At 35.4% G+C, this 24,241-nt stretch overlaps 1 pseudogene; it reads right to left on the bottom strand.

Annotated features, from left to right (window-relative positions):
* Window positions 1–22,028: 22,028 nt before the first annotated feature.
* Window positions 22,029–23,501, bottom strand: LOC100593992 (annotated as a pseudogene).
* Window positions 23,502–24,241: the final 740 nt, after the last annotated feature.

A 24,241-nucleotide genomic window follows, 5' to 3' on the forward strand; every position in this document is an offset into this window, starting at 1 on the left:
TTGGCTATTGTAAAAAATGTTTTCTAATTACTATGTTGTATAAGTCATGGTATCTGGTACCGTAAGTCCTCCAGCCTTGTTCCTGAAGATTGCCTGTAGGCTTTCTATACCTTGGCACGTTGAGAAAGTTTTATATAGTTTCTCAGTGTCAGAAAGTCTGCTAGGATTTGAATACAATTCTAATGAACCTACTGATTAATTTGTGGATAATTGACTTTTTTGATATTGTATCTTCAAATTCACCAACAAAATATACCTTTCCATTTATTTATGTCTTTTTCAATTTCTCTCAGTAATGTTTTGTAGATTTCTGTATAGAGGACTTACACACATCTTTAATCAAACTTATCTGTGGATATCCTTCCTGATATTATTAAAAAGGTTACTATTTTATTTCTCTTTTAACTGATTTTGCTTGCATGAGGACACTTTAAAAAGTTCATGGAAAAATTCAATTAAAAGATAAAAATAAAAAATATAAACTTTATTTCTCAACATAAGTTCCATCAATTTCAAGACACTTTTTAAAGCAATTACACAAGCCATTAAGTCCATGTCTAAAGAAGTAATGGTCTTGGAAATTTGACCATGTGAGTATGGTCTCTTTACATTAGCCATTGCAGAAAAACATCGGTACCTTTTAAGGATTTTTTTTTTAAGATTAGAAAACCAAAAGAAGTCAGAAGGAGGCACATCAGAACTGTAAAGTGGATGCTTAATAATTTCCCATAGAAACTCTTGTAAAATTACTCTTGTTTGATGAGAGGAATGAGTAGAAGTATTGCTGTGGTAGAGAAGGACTCTTTGGTGGTGGTTTCCTGACTGTTTTTCTCTGAAAGCTTTGGCTAACTTTCTTCAAATCGTGTTATAATACGGAGATGTTGTTATTATTTGGCACTTCAGAAATTCAACAGGCAAAATGCCTCGAGCATCCCCAAAAAACTGTTACCATGACTTTCGCTCTTAACTGGTCCATTTTTGCTTTGACTGGAGCACTTCCACTTTTTGATAGCCATTATCAGATTGTGCTTTGTCTTCAGGATTGTACTGGTAAAGCCATGTGCCATCTACTGCTATACATCTTCGAAGAAATACTTCTGGATCTTGGATCCCATCTGTTTAAAATTTTCATTAAAAGCTCTGCTCACATCATATCAAGGGTCTATATATCAACATGATTTATGACCTTCGATGTGGACTTTGCTTATCTGGCTGAAGTAGTGTTTGTCAGGTTTTTCCATTACAATAGCATTTCCCACTATAATATTACTCTTTTCCTCCCTTTCTATATTGAAATCTTTGGAAAGAAGTCACTATGCTCAGCCCACATTTAAGGTGAAGGATCTACATAATTTATTTGGAATTCTTCATGGAATATTTGTCTCTTTTTCATAATTAATTTTTGCATACAGACTTTTGTATCCTGCAATTGTACTAAATTCATTGTTTATGCCAATACTTTATTTATATATTCTTTTATATTTTCCATGTTCATAATCATCTCTTCTGCACGTTATGATCATATGATGTCTTCCTGTCTAATCCAAATACTTTTTTTTTCTTTTTGCCTTATTGCAGTGGGCACAGTGAGTACAAGTAGTAATAGCATGTCTTTATCTCATTTCCATTCTCAGGGGGAAAGCTTTCAATATGTCATTATTAACTATGAAGTTTGACACAGCTTTATCTGATCTGAATAAGGGATTTTCTTTAGATATTCAAGTTTTTAAGAATTTGAAAAATCATGGGTAGGTGTGAATGTTATCAGATATGAATGTGTTTTCTGCATCTACTTAGGTAATCAAATATATTTCCTTCTTTGTCCTTGAAATGAGATAGACTATATTAATTTTCAAACTTTAAATCAAACAGTCCTTCCTGGAAGAAACCCAACTTGTCTTTATGTTTTATCCATTTGATATATGACTATGTTCAATTTCTTAATATTTTGTTAGAAGTTTTTGCATTAACGCTTATGAGAGATTTTTTTTTCTTTCAAAGTTCTTGTAAGATTTGGTGCCATTACTATAGTTATCTCATAAAATGAAATGGAAAATGTTCCCCCTTTTTCTATTCTCTGGAAGAATTTGAGCATGATTGGTTTCATGTCTTCCTCTAATGTTTGACAGCGTTCATTGGCAAAGACAGATGGACAGTGACTTTTCATTGTTGGAAGGACTTAAACTATAAAAGTCAAATTTTAGTGTAGAAATATTAAGAGTTTCTATTTCTTATTACGTTTGGAAAGTTTTATTTCATGAAATTTGTTGGCTTCTTATGAATTTTCAGATTTAATGGCATAAATATCTCATAATGTTATTTTACATTTTAATGTCTTTTGAATCTAGAGTGATACCTACTCTTTTATGACATTGGTAATTTGTACAATAACTCTTTTTTATCCTTCATCAAATCTTTCTGAGGGTTTAATCAATGTTATTAGTATTTCAAAGAACCAAATTTAAGATTTCTTGAATTTCCACATCTTTGTCTCTTATATTATCTTTCCTTCCTAATATGGATTTAGCTTGCTTTTTTGTTATGTGAAAAAATTGGGATGGATGCTCTGATCACTGATTTCAATCTACCTTGTTTTCTAATACAGAAACATAGAAATATACGTTTTTTTCTAAGCACCGCTCTACTGGCATCTCAGTTTTGATATATTGTGTTTTTGTGATGATTCAACTCAAGCTAACATCTAATTTCCATAATGATTTATTTTCTTTTCTTTAATCCATGGCTTACTTAGAAGCAAATATTTTAATTGCTCTTGTTCTGATATTGTCTAATTATCTTTCTAAATATTTATAATGAGATTATTTTGTCAGGGAAATATGCTGAATATTCAGTGGGGCTTCAACCCATTGAAACTTAAAGAATTAAAAAAATTTGTCTTCTTATTTTCTCATTTACAAATGTTTCATAGACATTCGAAAACAATATTCTTCAGTATTTGAGTAGAGTGTTTTTCACATAAACACATAAAGTTTTTTAATTATACTGTTCATATTGCCTATATTCTTACTTTTTTCTTAGTCTAATGTTTATTCATAGAGATGTGGTAAAATCTGCATTTATGAATGCAGATGTATGTATTCCTATGGTTAATTCTGTCAGTTTTTCACTAATGCATTTTGAGGTTCTATTATTAAATGTGTACAGATTTACAATTACTATAACTTTCTGTTGAATTGACCCCTTTATCAAATTATAATTCCCTTTTTGTCTTTAATAATACACATTATTTTAAAGCGCATATTTGTTTATATTAGCATAACTACAACAGATCTCTTTCAGCTAGTATTTGCATAAGTTTTCTTCCATTCTATTTCCAACCACCTAAATGTAGTAAATGTCTTTTATAAGCATCACGTAATTAGTTTGTTTTCTTCATTCTTATAACTTTTGTCTATGAAATGGAATATTTATTACACTTAGATTTAATTTAATTTATCATATATTCGATTTAAAACATACTAGTATCAAAGTATGTGTTTCTTCTTTTTTTCCCTTTTTTCTTCATTTTTGCCTCATTGAAGGTTAGTTAATATGTTTATTCTATTTTTATCTTTATAAAGTTACTTTTAATAATAAATTAGTTTATTATTTTTAGTGCATAATATTGTAATTAAAACATACATCATGAAACTTTTTTAGTTCACCATAAATTAGTACATTTTTCACTTCCCAGACAATGGAGGACCTTACAGGTTTTTTAACCCATTTGCTTCCTCCTACATTCTGTGTTGTTATTGTCATGAATTTATATTTTGATTACATTGATCTACAGCAGATTTTATTATTGTTTTAAATAGTCAATATTTGTTTAAATTTAAACACAAATTACTTTTGTAGTGCCCTTTTTGTTTTTTATTTTTTATTTTGAGATGGAGTCTCTCTCTGTCATCCAGGCTGGAGTGCAGTGGTGCAGTGTCCGCTCACTGCAAGCTCCACCCCCCAGTTTCACGCCATTCTCCTGCCTCAGCCTCCCGAGTAGCTGGGACTACAGGCGCCCGCCACCATGCCTGGCTAATTTTTTGTATTTTAGTAGAGACAGGGTTTCACCCTGTTGGCCAGGATGGTATTGATTTCCTGACCTCGTGATCCACCCTCCTCGGCCTCCCAAAGTGGTTGTAGTGCTTTTAACTTCTTGAATCATTGTGCTTACATCTTCTAGGATAATTTTCCACTTGCATGATGATGTGTCTCTCTCGTGTGTGTATATGTTGGTGCTTGCATACATAAATGTATGTATGTGTGATTGGGCAGGAATGATAAATTAACATTTACTTCCTAATACATCTTATTTTGGAAAGCTATTTTCATTAGATTTAGAATTGTAAATGGACATCTGTTTTTATTTTCATTCTGAATTTTGTAAATGCCACTTAATTGACTTCTAGATTCTATTGTTTCTTTTTAAGTCAGCTTAAACTCTTATTATTGCTCCCTCTCTTAGCCTACCTTTAAGATCTTCTATTTATCCCTGGTATTAAACAATTTACCTATCATGTGCTTACGTGTGATTTTTTAAAAATTTATCTTGCTCAGAGTTCATAAAGCATATTGAATCCGTGTTTGATTTTCTTCTAGTTTTCTCTACCCTTCTTCTAGGATTCCAAGCCTCATGATACCATCAAACCAAAAAAAAACATACAATGGATATACAAAAAACAAAAAGCAAGAAACTAAACCATAAAACCAGAGAAAATCACCTTCACTAAAGGAAGACAGGAAGAAAGCAAAGAATGAAGAAAAGACTACAGGACAACCAGAAAACAAATAACAAAATAACAGGAGTATTTTCCTCTCAATAACAACGGTGAATGTACATGGACTAAACTCTCCAATTAAAAGACATAGACTAGCTGAGTGGATGAAAAAGCAAGACCTATGGATTTGTTGCCTGCAAGAAACCCACTTCACCTATAAAGACACACATAGACTGAAAATAAAGGGACGGAAAAAGATACTCCATGCCAATGGAAACAAACAACAAAGAAAAGCTGTACTTATATCACACAGAGTAAATTTTAAGACAAAAACTATAAGAGACAAAGAAGGTCACTCTATCAAAAGAGGTCAATTCAGGAAGAGGATATAACAATTTTAAATGTAGATACACCCAGATATAGATATTAGAGCACCCAGATATATAAAGGAAATATTATTAGAGCTAAAGAGAGAGATAGGCCCCAGTACAATAATAACTGGAGACTTCAACATGACACTTTCAGCACTGGACAGATCTTCCATACAGAAAATCAACAAAGAAAAGTTAGACTTCATCTGTACTATAGAACAAATGGATCTAATAAATATTTACAAAACATTTCATCCAAGAGCTGACCTTGACTAGATATTTCTGAAAAGACAGCATATAAATGGCAAGCAGGCATATGAAAATGTGCTCAACATCATTAATCATCAGAACAATGCAAATGAAAGCTAAAATGAAATAACATCTCACCCCAGCTAAAATGGTTTATATCCAAAAGACAGACAATAACAAATGTTGGCAAGGATATGGAGAAAAGGGAACGCTTGTACACTGTTGGTGGGAATGTAAATTAGTACAACCACTGTGGAGAACAGTTTGGAGGTTGCTCAAAAAACTAAAACTTGAGCTACCATATGATCCAGCAATCTCCCTGTGGGTGTATATATCCAAAAGAAAGAAAATTAGTATATCAAAAAGATACCTGCATTCCCATGTTTGTTGCAGCACTGTTTATAATAGCTAAGATTTGGAGGCAACCCAAGTGTCCATCAACAGAAGAATGAATACAGAAAATGTGTTATATGTGCACAATGGAGTACTATTTAACCATAAAAAATAAATCAATCAATACTAGGCAAATTTTACCAACTTCAAAATCTCTGTGTTTACTTTTTACTTGTTCTGCCAAATTAAATCCCTTTTCTGGATATTATACATATTCACTATGATGCATCCAAGACTCCTCTTTGAAATTCAATCCAGTAAAATATAATTGGATGAAGAGTAAGGATTTTGAGGTGGGTGAGATTTTCTCAAAATGAAATTTCTATCTGCTTATTAGATGAAAAAAAATCACATAAACAATTAATAGAGTTATCAGATGAAAGTCAGATGGACCTAAGAGCATACCAGTCAAAAAGATATTTCCAGTAAAAATTCAGCAGAGGACTCATTCACTCTTAGATGTATAATTTTGTATCCGCCTCATAATCTCTCTAGAGAGTCATTTTTTAAATCTTAGAATATAATACTGGCAAAATTTGCTGCTGCTGCCATTACTGATGGAACAAGCTATCAATCTAATTCAAAGTGAAATGATTACATGTAAACCCCTATCTCTTTCCCAATACTATCACAGCAGAAAGGGATACATTTGGAACAATACCCAACCCTAGGACAGGCAAATATTTCTGAGGTTAGATGTGATTTTATTGTGATTTTGTTTCTAACGTTTTAGCAGGTATTACTCTATATATCAAACTACCTCAATGTAACTTAAACTCTGATAAAATGCTTCACCATCAGGCCTAGTTCTTTCTAATACCTTCAACAGTTTTCCCCAACTGATAGCAAAATACAGTCATTTGTTGCATTTGTTGATCCTCTTGTCACTTCATATTTAAAAATTCTTTATTAATACATCTAATGAGCTGATACTACAGAATGTAAAGGAATGCAAATGATCTGGCTGGTGCAATTGGAAAAATATTATATTGCCATGAAATGAACAAAGGGACTCTTTGTTTGTTAATATTATGTATGTTAATAGGACATACATAATAATGTCCTATTAACATATTATGTATGTTAATAGGACAAAGATGCACAGTGTTCTGCTTATAATGGTTTAATGACATCAGTTTTATGGTTGAGATTTCTGACATTTCTCATATCAGACTGTATATCATGTTAGGCAATTAGTAACTTGATTCACACTGCACAAGGTGGTTTTAAAATTCAGCCACAATTTTGCTAATGTGGTCTCATTTTCTTTTTACATTATCTTATAAAAGAAGATGTTCTTGAATACTTACTCAGTAAATAACACAAGTATCAGTTTTCAATCAGAACACTACTATCTGGGCATCAAAGTATTTTTCTTAAGAGTGCCCTGGATTTAAAATGTGTATTAAATCTTTTTGGTGTAATTTATCCTCTAAAATAAAGATGCACCCTTAACATAGGCTAAAAGAGTTTATGAAAATGCATTCAGTCAGACATGACACTTACTGCGAAAGGAAGAGCAATGACATCCCGAAAACTAGCAGAAAAAAAATTAAAGCAGAAAAATTACTTTTGAGCTGTTAATACTTCAGGCAAGAATAATGTTACTGCATTGTTGTTTCATGGAAAAGCAATATCCACAATAGGACCGAAAAGCAGTATCTACAAATAATAATTTCACAACTGTGTAAGAAAAGTAATTTGGAAAAAAATCTTTTATTTAATGTATTGATAAATATCTATTCAGAATGGAAGAGAAACTTTAAAAATTACAGTATTTTTTATATCTCCATTTAGATACTATGGTTCATGAAATAAGTTCTCTTCATGAGGTTTTTGTTTTGTTTTGCTTTTGTCTTTGTTTTTGTTTTTTTTGTCAGCAGGCTGGAGTGCAGTGGCGCAATCTCAGCTCACTGCAACCTCCACATCCTGGGTTCAAGTGATTCTTTTGCCTCAGGTTCCCAAGTAGCTGGGACTACAGGCGCATGCCACCATGCCCAGCTAATTTTTGCATTTTTCGTGGAGATAGGGTTTCACCATGTTGGCCAGGATGGTCTCAATCTCTTGACCTCCTGATCTGCCTGCCTTGGCCTCTCAAAGTGCTGGATTACAGGCCCAAGCCACTGTGCCCGGCCCGAGGTTTTTTAAAATAAAATTGTTTTATTTGCATAACACAGTGGTTTTAGGACCACTGAAAACATTTTCTCCAGGTGTAGTTTATAATACAATGTTAGTATTTCAGATTTTTCTTTTTCTATAATTTCAGGCATTTGGAGAATGTGAGGAAATCTGTTAACAGTCAAGAAATTCATTAAGATTCTACCAGAGGTACGAGGAGGAGCTGGTACCATTCCTTCTAAAATTATTCCAATAAATAGAAAAAGAGGGAATCCTCCCTAACTCATTTTATGAGGCCAGCATCATCCTGATACCAAAGCCTATCAGAGACACAACAAAAAAAGAGAATTTTAGACCAATATCCCTGATGAACATTGATGCAGAAATCCTCAATAAAATACTGGCAAACCGAATCCAGCAGCACATCAAAATGCTTATCCACCATGATCAAGTGGGCTTCATCCCTGGGATGCAAGGCTGGTTCGACATACGCAAATCAATAAATGTAATACAGCATATAAACAGAACCAACAACAAAAACCACATGATCATCTCAATAGATGGCATTTGACAAAATTCAACAACCTTCATGCTAAAAACTCTCAATAAATTAGGTATTGATGGGACATATCTCAAAATAATAAGAGCTATCTACGACAAACCCACAGCCAATGTCATACTGAATGGGCAAAAACTGGAAGCATTCCCTTTGAAAACTGGCACAAGACAGGGATGACCTCTCTCACCACTCCTATTCAACATAGTGTTGGAAGTTCTGGCCAGGGCAATCAGGCAGGAGAAGGAAATAAAGGGTATTCAATTAGGAAAAGAGGAAGTCAAATTGTCCCTGTTTGCAGATGACGTGATTGTATATCTAGAAAACCCCATCATCTCAGCCCAAAATCTCCTTAAGCTGATAGGCAACTTCAGCAGTCTCAGGATACAAAATCAATGTGCAAAAATCACAAGCATTCTTATACACCAATAACAGACAAACAGAGAGCCAAATCGTGAGTGAATTCCCATTCACAATTGCTTCAAAGAGAATAAAATACCTAGGAATCCAACTTACAAGGGATGTGAAGGACCTCTTCAAGGAGAACTACAAACCACTGCTCAATGAAATAAAAGAGGATACAAACAAATGGAAGAATATTCCATGCTCATGGGTAGGAAGAATCAGTATCGTGAAAATGGCCATACTGCCCAAGGTAATTTATAGATTCAGTGCCATCCCCATCAACTACCAATGACTTTCTTCACAGGATTGGAAAAAACTACTTTAAAGTTCATGTGGAACCAAAAAAGAGCCCGCAATGTCAAGTCGATCCTAAGCCAAAAGAACAAAGCTGGAGGCATCATGCTACCTGACTTCAAACTATACTACAAGTCTATAGTAACCAAAACAGCATGGTACTGGTACCAAAACAGAGATATAGACCAATGGACCAGAACAGAGCCCTCAGAAATAATGCCGCATATCTACAACTATTTGATCTTTGAGAAACCTGACAAAAACAAGAAATGGGGAAAGGATTCCCTATTTAATAAATGGTGCTGGGAAAACTGGCTAGCCATATGTAGAAAGCTGAAACTGGATCCCTTCCTTACACCTTATACAAAAATTAATTCAAGATGGATTAAAGACTTCAATGTTAGACCTAAAACCATAAAAACCCTAGAAGAAAACCTAGGCAATACCATTCAGGATATACGCATGGGCAAGGACTTCATGTCTAAAACACCAAAAGCAATGGCAACAAAAGCCAAAATTGACAAATGGGATCTAATTAAACTAAAGAGTTTCTGCACAGCAAAAGAAACTACCATCAGAGTGAACAGGCAACCTACAGAATGGGAGAAAAATTTTGCAATCTACTCATCTGACAAAGGGCTAATATCCAGAATCTACAATGAACTCAAACAAATTTACAAGAAAAAAACAAACAACCCCATCAACAAGTGGACGAAGGATATGAACACACACTTCTCAAAAGAGGACATTTATGCAGCCAAAAGACACATGAAAAAATGCTCATCATCACTGGCCATCAGAGAAATGCAAATCAAAACCACAATGAGATACCATCTCACACCAGTTAGAATGGCGATCTTTAAAAAGTCAGGAAACAACAGGTGCTGGAGAGGATGTGGAGAAATAGGAACACTTTTACACTGTTGGTGGGACTGTAAACTAGTTCAACCATTGTGGAAGTCAGTGTGGCGATTCCTCAGGGATCTAGAACTAGAATTACCATTTGACCCAGCCAGCCCATTACTGGGTATATATCCAAAGGATTATAAATCATGCTGCTATAAAGACACATGCACACATATGTTTATTGCGGCACTATTCACAATAGCAAAGACTTGGAATCAACCCAAATGTCCAACAATGATAGACTGGATTAAGAAAATGTGGCATATATACACCATGGAATACTATGCAGCCATAAAAAAGGATGAGTTCATGTCCTTTGTAGGGACATGGATGAAGCTGGAAAGTATCATTCTCAGCAAACTATCGCAAGGACAAAAAACCAAACACTGCATGTTCTCACTCATAGGTGGGAATTGAACAATGAGAACTCATGGACACAGGAAGGGGAACATCACACATGGGGGCCTGTTGTGAGGCGGGGGGAGGGGGGAGGGACAGCATTAGGAGATATACCTAATGCTAAATGACAAGTTAATGGGTGCAGCACACCAACATGGCATATGTATACATATGTAACAAACCTGCACATGTACCCTAAAACTTAAAGTATAATAAAAAAAAAGAGTCAGCAGTATAGTTTTGCAGTTCAGTAGTGTAAACCATTACTCATTTTAAACATTAAAAAGATCATGCCAAACTTCATTGGCTGCCATTAGAAAGGGGTTTCCGTTACACTTCCTTAAGTTGGATTTTGTTAGTGTAGTTTGCATGATTATATGTTATGTGTGCAGCATTTAAAGTACCAGATCATTGTGTCACGGTTAAAATCCAGATTCCACCATAGAATTTTCACATTTTAGATTAGTCAGCTTACTTGCTAGCAACACCAAGTTGTGTCTAAAAGGCAGGAGTAAAATAAATAACGTGCAATAAATAACATACGTGCCTCTTATCTGAGCTCAAAATCTTAAATAATTTCCACATGATTCTAATGATTTGCACATGTGTAACTTTCCTGTAGACATTGTTTTATCCCTTTAGTCTATCTGGATGGCAAGATTGTAGTTGTACATAACTGCAAACTGAAGGAAAAAATTAAAAATAAAGGTAGACAATCCCATAAGTGTCACTTCTTCACTTTATTTTAAGGGCAACAGTGTCCAATTTGAATTTTCCTGATTAGTCAAGAAATGGATATTGTTGCCGTAAAGCACATAGCTTTTATATACTGCTTTGTTGTAAAATGTATAGAATACATAATTATTTATAAGGTTTTGGGCTAAGCATTGTGATAAATATAATGAATAAGGAGCATACCTTTTCATTTGAAAATTTGCACGTGAAAAGATAATTAACAAAATATGGTGGAATTAATCTAAAAACTTGAAATGGCTTGATCTCTACCACTAGCAGTGTGACATTAGACAAAACCTTCAATATTGTTGAGCCTGAATTTCACTGGTCAAGTTAAGGCTTAAACATGGACACACACAAGGTTATTATAAAAATAAACTGATGACCTACAATGTAGTGTGTAATCTTGAGATACATTTTTTATTTCTCATGCATTTATCTGTGTGTTTTCAACGTGTATTTTTTTTTCTGTGTGCTTTTAACGTGCTTTAAGTTCCTGCCTGGTGGCTCCTACTTGTCTCTTTGAAATAGGAATCAAGACTGTAGTGGTCTAAGTCTGCCGGGGAGCTTGCAGACTTAGGTGCTTTATATGCTCAAGGAAGGATCGACGTAACTGTTGAAATAAGTGACAGAGTAGCTGTTAAATTTTGTGATTGTCTGTCCTTGTACACAGGAAGAAGAAGACAAGCTTTAAAAGTTTGCAAGATTATAGGGAAGGACACAGAAAGGCAAGGAAACAAACGAATTGAGGCTGGTAGCTAAAGGACTCTTGAAGTGATGAACTATGTGTTTTGAAAAGGAAGGAATGCCTAAAATAAACCCAGAGGCCAGAAGAAATAGTTGGGTGTCAAGAGACTGAAAGTTTCAATAAGATCAAAGAATAGGTGTGCAGGCATGTCTGAAAAGAAATGATGCTGTACTCAGAAAAAAAGGTAATGGAGCTTAAGCTTTCTAATCCTAACGTGTGGATGCTCAATTTCAGGGGAGGACAAAGTTCATGGAGATATGAGTCATGGCATAGAGGAAATAAGGAGTGATAAGAGTCTGAATATTTGGGAGAGATTTATATGGTGAAATCACACAGGATAATAGAAGGTGGAGGGATAAGAAAGACTGTGAGATGGGAATCAACGTCCTCAATAAATCCCTGAAATGTAAATGAGAATTTACATTTTTTATTTATGTAAAGTTACTTTACACCAATGTTAATGAAAGGCAAATGACAAAAAAGATACAGAAGGGTAGCAAATGGTTTCAGATTCATGTTGTAAAAGTTTTTGTAAATTTTAAAGTGAAATGTAAGTCTGGGAGAATGGTAACACTTCCTATTTCAGAAAAAGTGAAGAGCCTTAGGGAATGAGCCTTCCACTGGACAGATCTGTAAGGAAAATAATGTTCTCAGGGGATGACCATGTTTCTGACTATGCCTGCAAATAATTTTCATTCTATAATAACATATAAGTAATACAGATAACCTTCTATAATGTAATGTAATAAGATGTACTATTTGTAATTCTGCAAAGCTATTTCTAGCCATAGGCAATAAAAAATTATAGATCGTTGAACTGTTCATTAAGAGTTCAAACAAGTATTGAATTATGCTAAATAATAGTAACTCAACATTAATTTTGTTAATTTAATGACATTAACATTTGCTTTTTTTTATTACCCTCTATGTCTAATTGAGACACTGGCTACCACGAACTGAATGAGTTTTTGACATAATATTTCCTGGCATTATGGCCTTTGTCAGATGATTTTGCCTCTGTTGACCATCATGTTTTGCATTTGGATTTGAAATGTACATTAGCATGATAAAATGATTCCCCTGTCATTTTCCCACAAGCTGTTTCTCATTTAGTTAAATACTTCTTCCGGGGTCAGAGACTCCACCGGTTTCAAAGTGAGATCAGCATGCAGATGAAATTTTTAGACCATATTGAAAAATGAAAAATTGAACTCCTCATCACTTTTTCCCAAGAGAGGAAAGCTGCCGTCAGCAGAGCCAAGGAAAGAAAACAGCAGTGAAATAATACAGAAACCCAGGGAACAGCAGGTAGAAGAATTAGTCATGGTTGCTTTGGAGTATAAAATTTTACCTCCAATATACTGCCAAAAATACTAAATGATTTAACACAACATCTTATTCTAGCTTTACAAAATATGGGTTACTAGGTCTTCTTCCTTTTATGCCCCTGTGTTTTCTTGATGTCTTTTACCTGGTTCCAGTTTCCTTAGCTTTTGGTAGGAGATAGCATTTTCAGAGCACTATGCCAAGACTTACCCACATGAGTCCTATCGACCTTGATCAAGGCCACAAGGCAAAATCCCTAGTCCTTACTTTGAAAATTAACTTGATATTTCCAGATATAAATTCATCTGGTTTTTCTATTCCACATATGAGAATTCTTTCTCTGAAAGGTTTGATTTACTTCTATTAATTATTATTCAAAAATATACCCTGTGAAACAATCGTAACTAAATACCAAACAAATGAAAACAGATGGTAGTGTAATCTAGACAAAGAATTTGGCCCAGAGGGTTAAAAAAAAAAAAAGAATATAATAGAGGAAGAATTTTCTTTAATTACCCTTAGAAAGTCAACATGAAAAGTGACTGAAATAGATTTTGCTGGTATCTCTCTCAGTTTTAAACATATTTGTATTTCTAAAGTAAAGCATCTATAAAGATAATCCAGAACTTAAGTAGTGAAAATAACTATGTTTTTCATCACTGATTTACAACACTTAAGTCCATATTAACAAGCCAAACCGAAGAAAACATTTACCAAGTGAATTGGGAAAATATGACATCTGGATGATAAAAGTGAGTTTGATAATTTTAAAAATAATCTGAATGACGAATTAAAAGTTTCCCTTACTCATTAGGAAGCTTATGACCTGCTCCCGCTGTTTTTTTCTAGCATTACCTTTGCAGACTTTGTTCATCCAAGATCAAAACAATGGGTCAATTTCATCAGCTCCTTTAAATAATGCATCTAGAAAGTGAAAAATAGTCTGTCTGATGACAAGACCTTTCACCATGTTAGGAGGAGGTTTCTTTGTTCTCATTAACATCCGCTAAAAAGGCCCTGGTGTGGAGGCCCACTCTGGAGAAGTTGGCCTCCAGTGCACAAGATGAAGAGGTAGGGTCAAGTTCACCAGATTTTAATCACTCAGAAGTACATCTGCCTGAAAAGCCTAGTCTAAGATCCACATGAGGCAATGTACTTAACACCTTCCAAATTCCCTTTTCAGCACAGATTACCCACTATACTTATAGCACCAGATGGATTCTTGAAAAAGTGTTGCAATGTAATCAGGCATCAAAGTTAAAATAAATTTTATAAACAGTGCTAAGGCCAACTACATTTCCAAACCACTTTGGCACATTTCTTTGGTCTCCTCCATTCATTTTGCCAGCAGTCGTTGATTTAAAAGGTTATGTGAATGTGTATATTTTTTTCTAATGTAACATTTACAAAGAAAGCACTTCTGTAAATAAACCTTTGGAAAACGAGGTTGCTATGATTAAAGCACAAATGTGGGCATATGCCATGGAAAGTACTGTTCTTTTCTTTAATACTATGTTAACAAAAAGTTATTTAAATAAATTTCATGTAAAAATCTTATGCATACATTCAATATTATAGACTCTTTTGCCAATATTATTTTTAAAAAAGTATATAAGTACATTTATACTGGAAATATCTACAATACTTTTCCTGGTACAAAAATCTTTGGGAGCAGACATTCTCTCATATCTTTACAATATATTTTTAATGTTAAAACACCAGAGCCAACTCTTGCTGCCTATTTTTATTATGCTGTATAATTCCACAGTTATCGACATGTGTCACCTGTGTTGCAGCCACATTTGGCCAGCTCTTTGTGCTCACCAGGGAAGCATCGATCTTCAGCTTTCATTAAGTGGTAGAAATAGACCATTGGCATAAAAAATTATTTTTAAAAATAAATGGGAGAATTTTCTGCCTGGGGACTACACCACTACTGTTCCCTAGTGATTTGAATTATTGAATGGACTAAATAAAAGCCACTTCTATTCTTTTTCTTCTTTTTTTTTTTTTTGCCCAGACAAACCTGAAATGCAAGTTGATTTTTTAAAAATCTTTTATCCCCTCAGCTTGTTAGGATTTATCCTTGAATGTTCTGTTCTGTGCACTCTGCATGGAGTGCTATCATGTATTTATCTAGCAATCTCTAAAAAAAATACAGAGCTTTTAAAGAAAACAAAAGCAACAAAGCCCATAATATTTGCCAAACTATTAAACAAAATGTGCAATTGTGAGACTGCTTGACAGAAGATTTCAAAAAAATGAAACTTTTCATTTTTATAAAGTCTTTTCTGATCAATGGCTTTAAAGTCCTTCTCACTGTGTCTGCATGGCAGCAGAATATATGAATGACAAACAGGAAAACTCATGTAACAATTTTAATTTGATTATGCATATTTGTTAAGAACCTACTATATGCAGGAATGTGGTCTGGTAGCACTGCTGATTACATTATCCAGCTCTTCACCTGTCAATTCAAAACTAAAACCTTAGCTCAACATTAACTGCTTCTAGAAGTTTTTCTTGTCAATCAATTCCTCTACACCCAGCTAGGTGAAATTCACCTTCTTCTGCTGCCATGTTTTTATCTATGTCATTCCACTAACCCGCTGGATTATAATTGTTTAATGTAATTACATCCCATACTAGGGTTTTTCTTAAAGTTAAGAACTCTGTCTTAACTTAACATGTTGTGTAGACTGCACGTAGCACAGTAACTGAGTTGAATGAATGAATTCAGCTGAATAAATGAGTGAATAAAGATGTAGTCAAGAAGCTTATAATCTCATAAAAAGCAGATTAGTGTAGAGATCATAACAGTAAGATGTGGTTTGAATATTTGTCCCCTCCAAATCTCAGCTGCAAATGTGATTTCCAATGTTGGAGGTGGGGCCTCGTGGGAGGTGCTTGGATCATGGATTGATTGGATCATGGGTCCATCATGAGTGGCTTAACACTATCTCTTTTTTTTTGAATTATTATTATTATACTTTAAGTTTTAGGGTACATGTGCACAATGTGCAGGTTTGTTACATATGTATACATGTGCCATGTTGGTGTGCTGCACCCATTAACTTGTCATTTAGCATTAGGTATATCTCCTAAGGCTGTCCCTCCCCACTTCCCCCACCCCACAACAGTCCCCAGAGTGTGATGTTCCCCTTCCTGTGTCCATGTGTTCTCATTGTTCAATTCCCACCTATGAGTGAGAACATGCGGTGTTTGGTTTTTTGTCCTTGCGATAGTTTACTGAGAATGACAGTTTCCAGTTTCATCCATGTCCCTACAAAGGACATGAACTCATCCTTTTTTATGGCTGCATAGTATTCCATGGTGTGTATGTGCCACATTTTCTTACAAACCACTGCTCAATGAACTAAAAGAGGATACAAACAAATGGAAGAACATTCCATGCTCATGGGTTGGAAGAATCAATATCATGAAAATGGCCATACCGCCCAAGGTAATTTATAGATTCAATGCCATCCCCATCAAGCTACCAATGACTTTCTTCACAGAATTGGAAAAAACTACTTTAAAGTTCATATGGAACCAAAAAAGAGCCCGCATTGCCAAGTCAATCCTAAGCCAAAAGAACAAAGCTGGAGGCATCACGCTACCTGACTTCAAACTATACTACAAGGCTACAGTAACCAAAACAGCATGGTACTGGTACCACAACAGAGACATAGATCAATGGATCAGAACAGAGCCCTCAGAAATAATGCTGCATATCTACAAATATCTGATCTTTGACAAACCTGACAGAAACAAGAAATGGGAAAAGGATTTCCTATTTCATAAATGGTGCTGGGAAAACTGGCTAGCCATATGTAGAAAGCTGAAACTAGATCTCTTCCTTACACCTTATATAAAAATTAATTCAAGATGGATTAAAGACTTCAATGTTAGACCTAAAACTATAAAAACCCTAGAAGAAAACCTAGGCAATACCATTCAGGACATAGGCATGGGCAAGGACTTCATGTCTAAAACACCAAAAGCAATGGCAACAAAAGCCAAAATTGACAAATGGAATCTAATTAAACGAAAGAGCTTCTGCACAGCAAAGGAAACTACCATCAGAGTGAACAGGCAACCTACAAAATGGGAGAACATTTTCGCAACCTACTCTTCTGACAAAGGGCTAATATCCAGAATCTACAATGAACTCAAACAAATTTACAAGAAAAAAACAACCCCATCAAAAAGTGGGCAAAGGACATGAACAGACACTTCTCAAAAGAAGACATTTATGCAGCCAAAAAACACATGAAAAAATGCTCATCATCACTGGCCATCAGAGAAATGCAAATCAAAACCACAATGAGATACCATCTCACACCAGTTACAATGGCCATCATTAAAAAGTCAGGAAACAACAGGTGCTGGAGAGGATGTGGGGAAATAGGAACACTTCTACACTATTGGTGGGACTGTAAACTAGTTCAACCATTGTGGAAGTCAGTGTGGCTATTCCTCAAGGATCTGGAACTAGAAATATCATTTGACCCAGCCATCCCATTACCAGGTATATACCCAAAGGACTATAAATCATGCTGCTATAAAGACACATGCACACGTATGTTTATTGCAGCACTATTCACAATAGCAAAGACTTGGAACCAACCCAAATGTCCAACAATGATAGACTGGATTAAGAAAATGTAACACTATCTCCTTGATGGCAGTGGGTTCTCATTCAGTTACTCCAGGAGAAATATGGTTGTTTTAAAGAATCTGGGACCTCCTTTATCTCTCTCTTGCTCCTGCAACAGAAGAACGGACTAACACAATATATGTTAGAATTTGATAAATAGCTGAAGAGTTTTAAAGAGCTATAGAGTAGAATAGCTCTTTTAGCCATGGCTGGAGTGGCTGGGACACAGGACACCAAGCCCCTAGACTGCACAGAGCAGGGGGGCCCTGGGCCTGTCCCACAAAACCATTTTTTCTCCTAGGCCTCTGGGCCTGGATGGGAGCAACTGCCACAAAGGTCTCTGGCATGCCCTGGAGACATTTTCCTCATTGTCTTGGTAATTACTATTCAGCTCCTTGTTACTTATCCAAATATCTGCAGCCAGCTTGAATTTCTCCCCAGAAAATGGGTTTTTGTTTTTAATTTCATCATTAGGCTTCAAATTTTTCACACTTATGCTCTGCTTCCTTTCAAATGCTTTGCCGCTTAGAAATTTCTTCCCCCATATACCCCAAATCATCTCTTTCAAGTTCAAAGTTCCACATATCTCTAGGGCAAGGGCAAAATGCCACCAGTCTCTTTGCATAGCAAGAGTGACGTTTACTCCAGTTCCCAACAGGTTCCTCATCTCCATATGAGGCCACCTCAGCCTGGACCTTATTGTCCATATCACTAGCAGCATTATGTCAAAGCCATTCAACAAGTCTCTAGCTGGGAAGTTCCAAACTTTCCCACACCTTCCTGTCTTCTGAGCCCTCCAAGTCTCTAGGAAGTTCCAAACTGTCCCCATTTTCCTGTCTTCTTCTGAGCCCTCCAAACTGTTCTACCCCTTGCCTATATTACCCAGCTCCAAAGTTGCTTCCACATTTTGAGGTATCTTTACAGCAGTCTCCCACTCCTGGTACCAATTTACTGTATTAGTCTGTTCTCACACTGCTAATAAAGATAAACCTGAGACTGGGTCATTTATAAAGGAAAGAGTTTTAATGGACTCACAGTTCCACATGGCTGGGGAAGCCTCACAATGGTAGCAGAAGGCCAAAAAGGACCAAAGTCATGTCATACTTGGCCGCAGGCAAGTGAGCGTGCAAGGGAACCTCCCTTTATAAAACCGTCAGATCTCATGAGGCTTATTCACTATCATGAGAACAGCATGGGAAAAACCCATCCCCATGATTCAGTTACCTCCCACCAGGTTCCTTCCATAACGTGGGGATTATGGCAGCTACAATCAAGATGAGATTTGGATGGGGACACAGCCAAACCATATGAGAGGGCAAAGGAAAAAAAAGAATTTAAAGATGATTCAAAGGTTCTGAGGCTGCTTGGCTAGAGAAATACTTATTCATTAATTGTGCTTTCCTCCCTACTTCACATTTAAATATTCTTTTTGACATAGCTCAAGTCCTACGATCTCCGTGAAGCCTCCTTTGATGACTTTGTCTAATTCCTTTTGCCCTGATGGTCTCTACTTCCCAGCTAGTACATTATAAGCACCTTATTCTTTAATTATAATTAAATTAGGATTTTATCACTTCATAATGTAATGTTCTATTTAATACAGTTAAGTGTACACCTGACTTGGCCACAAATCTTTGTCTTGTTTTCCAAATAAATAGGAAAGTCCTTTAAGGATACAGACTATATTGTACATTATCCAACATAGCAGTTAGAATTTATTAAATGTCAAATAAGTAATTAGTAATCAATTCACGGGCCAAAGGAAGATCCTTAAATTTTCCCGCTGGAAAATTAAATAGCAGATTGAAAAGTGTTTTTCCACCCCTTATTCAAAGGTGTTAACAAAAAACACTTCTAGATTCCTAGACTTTTTTTGCATTGTGATCGACCAAAGCACTGCCAGAATCAAAATAGAAACAAGTGCTTCCTTCTCAATAATATTCTTTATAGACAAGTTTGTTATAGCAAAAGTAATGCATATTAGCTAATAAATATCTGTATTAATATATAATGAGCAATATTTAACTGAAGTTTTCCACAGTGATCCTTATAAACCCTTGTTAACAGATAATTTGCCATAAAGTATTTTAGTATATTCACGTATGAGACTATTGAAGACAAAGAAAAAATTATTATAAAATCGGGGAAAAAAATGTGAAAAATGTAAATAAATAAATAAAATGATACATATCTTGCATAACAAACAACATTATTTCCAAAATACGTGAATGAGTTTGGAAAGTGAGACGTTTGCTGTTCGTTGGCAAGAGTGCTTTATAGTTAGAGTTATCATTAATACCATAGGGTTTAAGAATATTCTGCTACTCAATATATTGATGTTTAATCTTCTACTAACATGACAAATTGTTGAAAACAGACTGGAATTCAACTTCCTGGTAATAGCCTTCCATTTCTAATTAAAGGACGTTAGAAGATCAAATATTATAATAAATGCACTGTGACTTTTACCTTATTCTTTTAAAAATTAACATAAGTATAGATAAAATTAGAAACTTGATACTGATTATTTTTACATATTGTTTTCATTTTACTTTTTGTTTTGCTCTAACTTTCAGAAATGAGAGTTAAACCCAAGGTGGAAGAGTCTTACTGGGAGGTGGAGAATGGCTTCTACAAAATCATAATAAAAAGCCTACCTAATCAGTGAAATTTAGTAAAGTCTCTTTCGTCTATTCTCAAACTATACTATTACCTGAGATAATCAACTGTATGATATTATTTCCATATTCAGCCCATGGCTATTTAAAAAGCGATTTCAGTCATTATGTGAATTTTCCATTTGTTTTAACACAAATTCCAAAGGCAGCTTTAAAATTATTAGGAATTGTTCTTTACAACATGCTTGTGAGTTTGTTTATAGAAAAGGGGATTTTAAAAATTTTATTTAGAAAATAAACTTCTCAGAAACTGAGAATTTATTGGCAGAAACAGAACATTTATCATCATTCCCACCTTGAAATATTACAGGAATTCTTAGATGATAGAAATGGCAATTAAGGGAGCTGGGCCTGGACTGATAACGATGGGGAGTAGTCGAAAATATCAGCTATTTCACCTGCTTTTAATCAAGGTTTTCTCTGGTCCTGAACTCCTGAGTCTATTTTCCAGGTAATTGCTGTGTTGTGGAGTTCTGTCTTCTTCCTCCACTAATATCCATGTTTAATACATCTACATCATAATCATCTTGAGTTTGTTGCTCAAAATGAATTTAGACCCAGACAAATGAAATAAGTTTTCACTTCCTGATCATTGTTAGGTGAGAAGATCCTGACCTAATACCTAATAGCAACTCCTTTTCTTCTAACTTGTTTTTATTGTCTTACATATTTCCATTTTGTGTGTAAAAGATATTCCATACACCAAAATTGTCTAGCATTCTAGTTACATATCCATAAAGAATGCACATGAACAAAATATCCCAAATTGACTTGCGTTGCTTGAATCTAATTAGAGTCTAACCAATTGAAGTAATTACATAATATACTAAGTCAGATGAGTTAAGTGCTGCTTCAGAATTGCACATTGCTTTTATGAAAGCTTATTTTTGTTTCTAATCTACATAGAAATAAGGTTGCCAGATTTAGTAAACAAAAATACAGGACACCTAGATAAATTTGAATTTCAGACGAATAAATATTTTTTATATGTCCCAAATATTGTATATCTCATTTTTTTGTCTAAAGATTTTATTTAAATCAAATAGTTGCACCAAGCAAGAGCTTACTTTGCCCACTCCAAATTAAAACAGAGCACAATAGGGACAAAATTTATTTGGCAGGACTGTTACAATATATGAACACCCTCCTTTACTCATATGCAGCTGTTCTCACACAAAATATTAACCCCAAACTATTAATGTCACACAAAAGGAAGTGGTCTTGATTTTGTATGTGGGGCAGCATGTTCTGTAAATGCTGAAAGGTGGGAGAAGCACAAACACAATCCACTCTTTAAAAAACATACTTCAAAGTAGAATTTTCTATCCCCTCCATTCTCCAGTAAAAAAGTAGTGCTGGGATCTGGCACCCAGATTTGGTTTTTATCCTGACCATTTACGAAGCGTTCCCCCCTATGACTTGCATCATTAGGGTTATGGACAATAATAGTTTATTCATTTTGAAGAAAATCGTGTCTAGTCCTTCCTCCTCTTCTTGCCTTCATGCTCATATTCCATGAGGCAGCTGCTATCTGAGGGTCTTTTAGAGCCACCGTGCTGTTTCGCTTCTTCCAAAAACTTGCCCAAACCAAAAGGATCTTCCTCAAACTGAACTGGTCCTTCTCGGCCTCTCTGCTTACAGCCTGAACCAGAAAACTCATTGTCGGGAACAGATCTGTTGATCTTTATTCTGGCTTCTAGGTCATCGTCATACATGTCCTTGTCCAGATTTTTACTGGGCCTATAAATACTATGGGCCATATCTTTACCACCTCTCTAGGCTTGATCATAAACATTATAAATTTCATCTTCTCCACCTGCAAATCCACTGTCCATACCCTTGGATTGGTTGAGGAGCCTTTGGTCGTACTGACCTTCGTTGGAAGTTCAAGGATTAGGAACACCGAGGGCAATGACTTCACTGATACCCCCATTTTCATTTCTCTGAAGTTTCGACCTCTTATCAGGAGCTGCCCTGGAAAGATTCTGGTCATGCTGTCTCTCTTTTCGCCTGTCATGCCATATTTCATTCCTCTCACGTGCCTCCCTATCCTTTCTGTCCACATGAGTTTTGATCCCAGCTCTTCTATCCTTGGCTTTCTGGGCCATTTCTCTAAGCTTCTCTTCATATTTTCCCTTTTCTTTCTGAGCCATTTTTCTTTCTACTCGGGGACGCATTTCCACAGCTTCACAAGCCTTCTGATCAGCAATGTAGAGGGCTTCGGCCAACGTGGCAACATTTTCTTTTATGTGTACTGTTTGTAGTCCTCTTCCATCGGCAGCCAGACGTTTGTCTAATGGAATTGCATAACCTTTGCATTTTTCCAGTTAGAAATACAAGGAGGAAACTTTCACTCTTGTTGTTCCCTTGCAATCATCTTTCGGCTAGGAGAATGCATGACAGGTACAGGAGGAGAAGGTGGTCCCCGGGGAATTTTCTTATTAATCTTGAACCTTAGAGGCTCCGTTGGATCTTTCTGCACTTCTACCATCCGACTAACCTTCTGTTGAGCTCCAGAGTTGAAAGTCACTGCTTGCCGAGATGGTGTGTATCAGATATGCTGAGCAGGAGCTGGTTTGTCAGCTGCCTGAACTGGCATGACTACGGCGACGTTCTGTGGTACAGCTTTTTATAAGGCTGCTCTTGTCTTTTCTGTTATCTCTTTTATAGCTTCTTCATCAGGCCTTTGCGAGTCTGGATCATTTGCATTCATAACATCTTCTGGAACCAGGACAGTGTATTTGCTATCAATCACCTTGTCTTTTGACTGTCCTTGTCGAGTGATTACGTCATATTTAATTTTTCCTTCAGAATCCACCTTAATGGCCAGCTCATTAGATATTTTTTTCTTTCGTCCCATATCCAGTGGATACTGAGCCACATGGATCTCTGGAAAAGCACCTCCATCTCCAAAATCCTCTAATAACCGAAGTGTCCAGCCTTTCCGGTATCCGTACGGGGAAGGTTCTTTTCCGGAAGAGACAAATGAAGTCTGCCATGATCTCTGGGATCTTGTCTTTTCTTCAGCCTCGAGCTGGTCCTGAGATAACTGAGTAGGTGCAGGTGCTTTTATCTGGCAACGCTATATAAGAAGCACCTCAATTTGTCAAAGAAATACATTTTTGAAGTTTTCAAACCCAGTGCCACTTGTCTAAAGCAAATGTTTAAGTCCACATTGTGAAGAGTATAATTAATCCATTTAAAGAACTTCTTACTACTATGAAGCTGGTGGTTTAAATTTTCTTTTAAGTTGTTTTTTTAAAGTTTTCTGGGCCTAATTATTAATATTTATTTGACAAATCCTGTGCTCTGGTGAAAGCTAGATATGACAATAATCTAAAGAGCCTTTCAACTTAAATCTCTGACCTTAGGGTAAACTAGTCAAGTAGTTAATATTAGTAAGACTATTAACTTAGAAATGTTCATTAGATAATCTAAAAGCAAGCAGACATAACAACACATGCCCAGATGGCTAGGGCAGGGGTCTAGGAAAGGTGCATATGCAAAATTGTTACCAAAAAAAAAAAAACACGAACAAAATAGTAGACACTTTACATAGTGATGCCAACTTAACATTCATATGTTCAAAATGCCACCTTCCTACAATATTCAACTTACTACATCTCAGCCCAATAGAATAATCATTCTATGCTGCTCATCTATAAGCATAAAATATTAATAATAGTCA

The sequence above is a fragment of the Nomascus leucogenys genome, chromosome 12 (genome assembly GCF_006542625.1).
Source record: "Nomascus leucogenys isolate Asia chromosome 12, Asia_NLE_v1, whole genome shotgun sequence".
In the NCBI taxonomy this organism is placed as follows: domain Eukaryota; kingdom Metazoa; phylum Chordata; class Mammalia; order Primates; family Hylobatidae; genus Nomascus; species Nomascus leucogenys.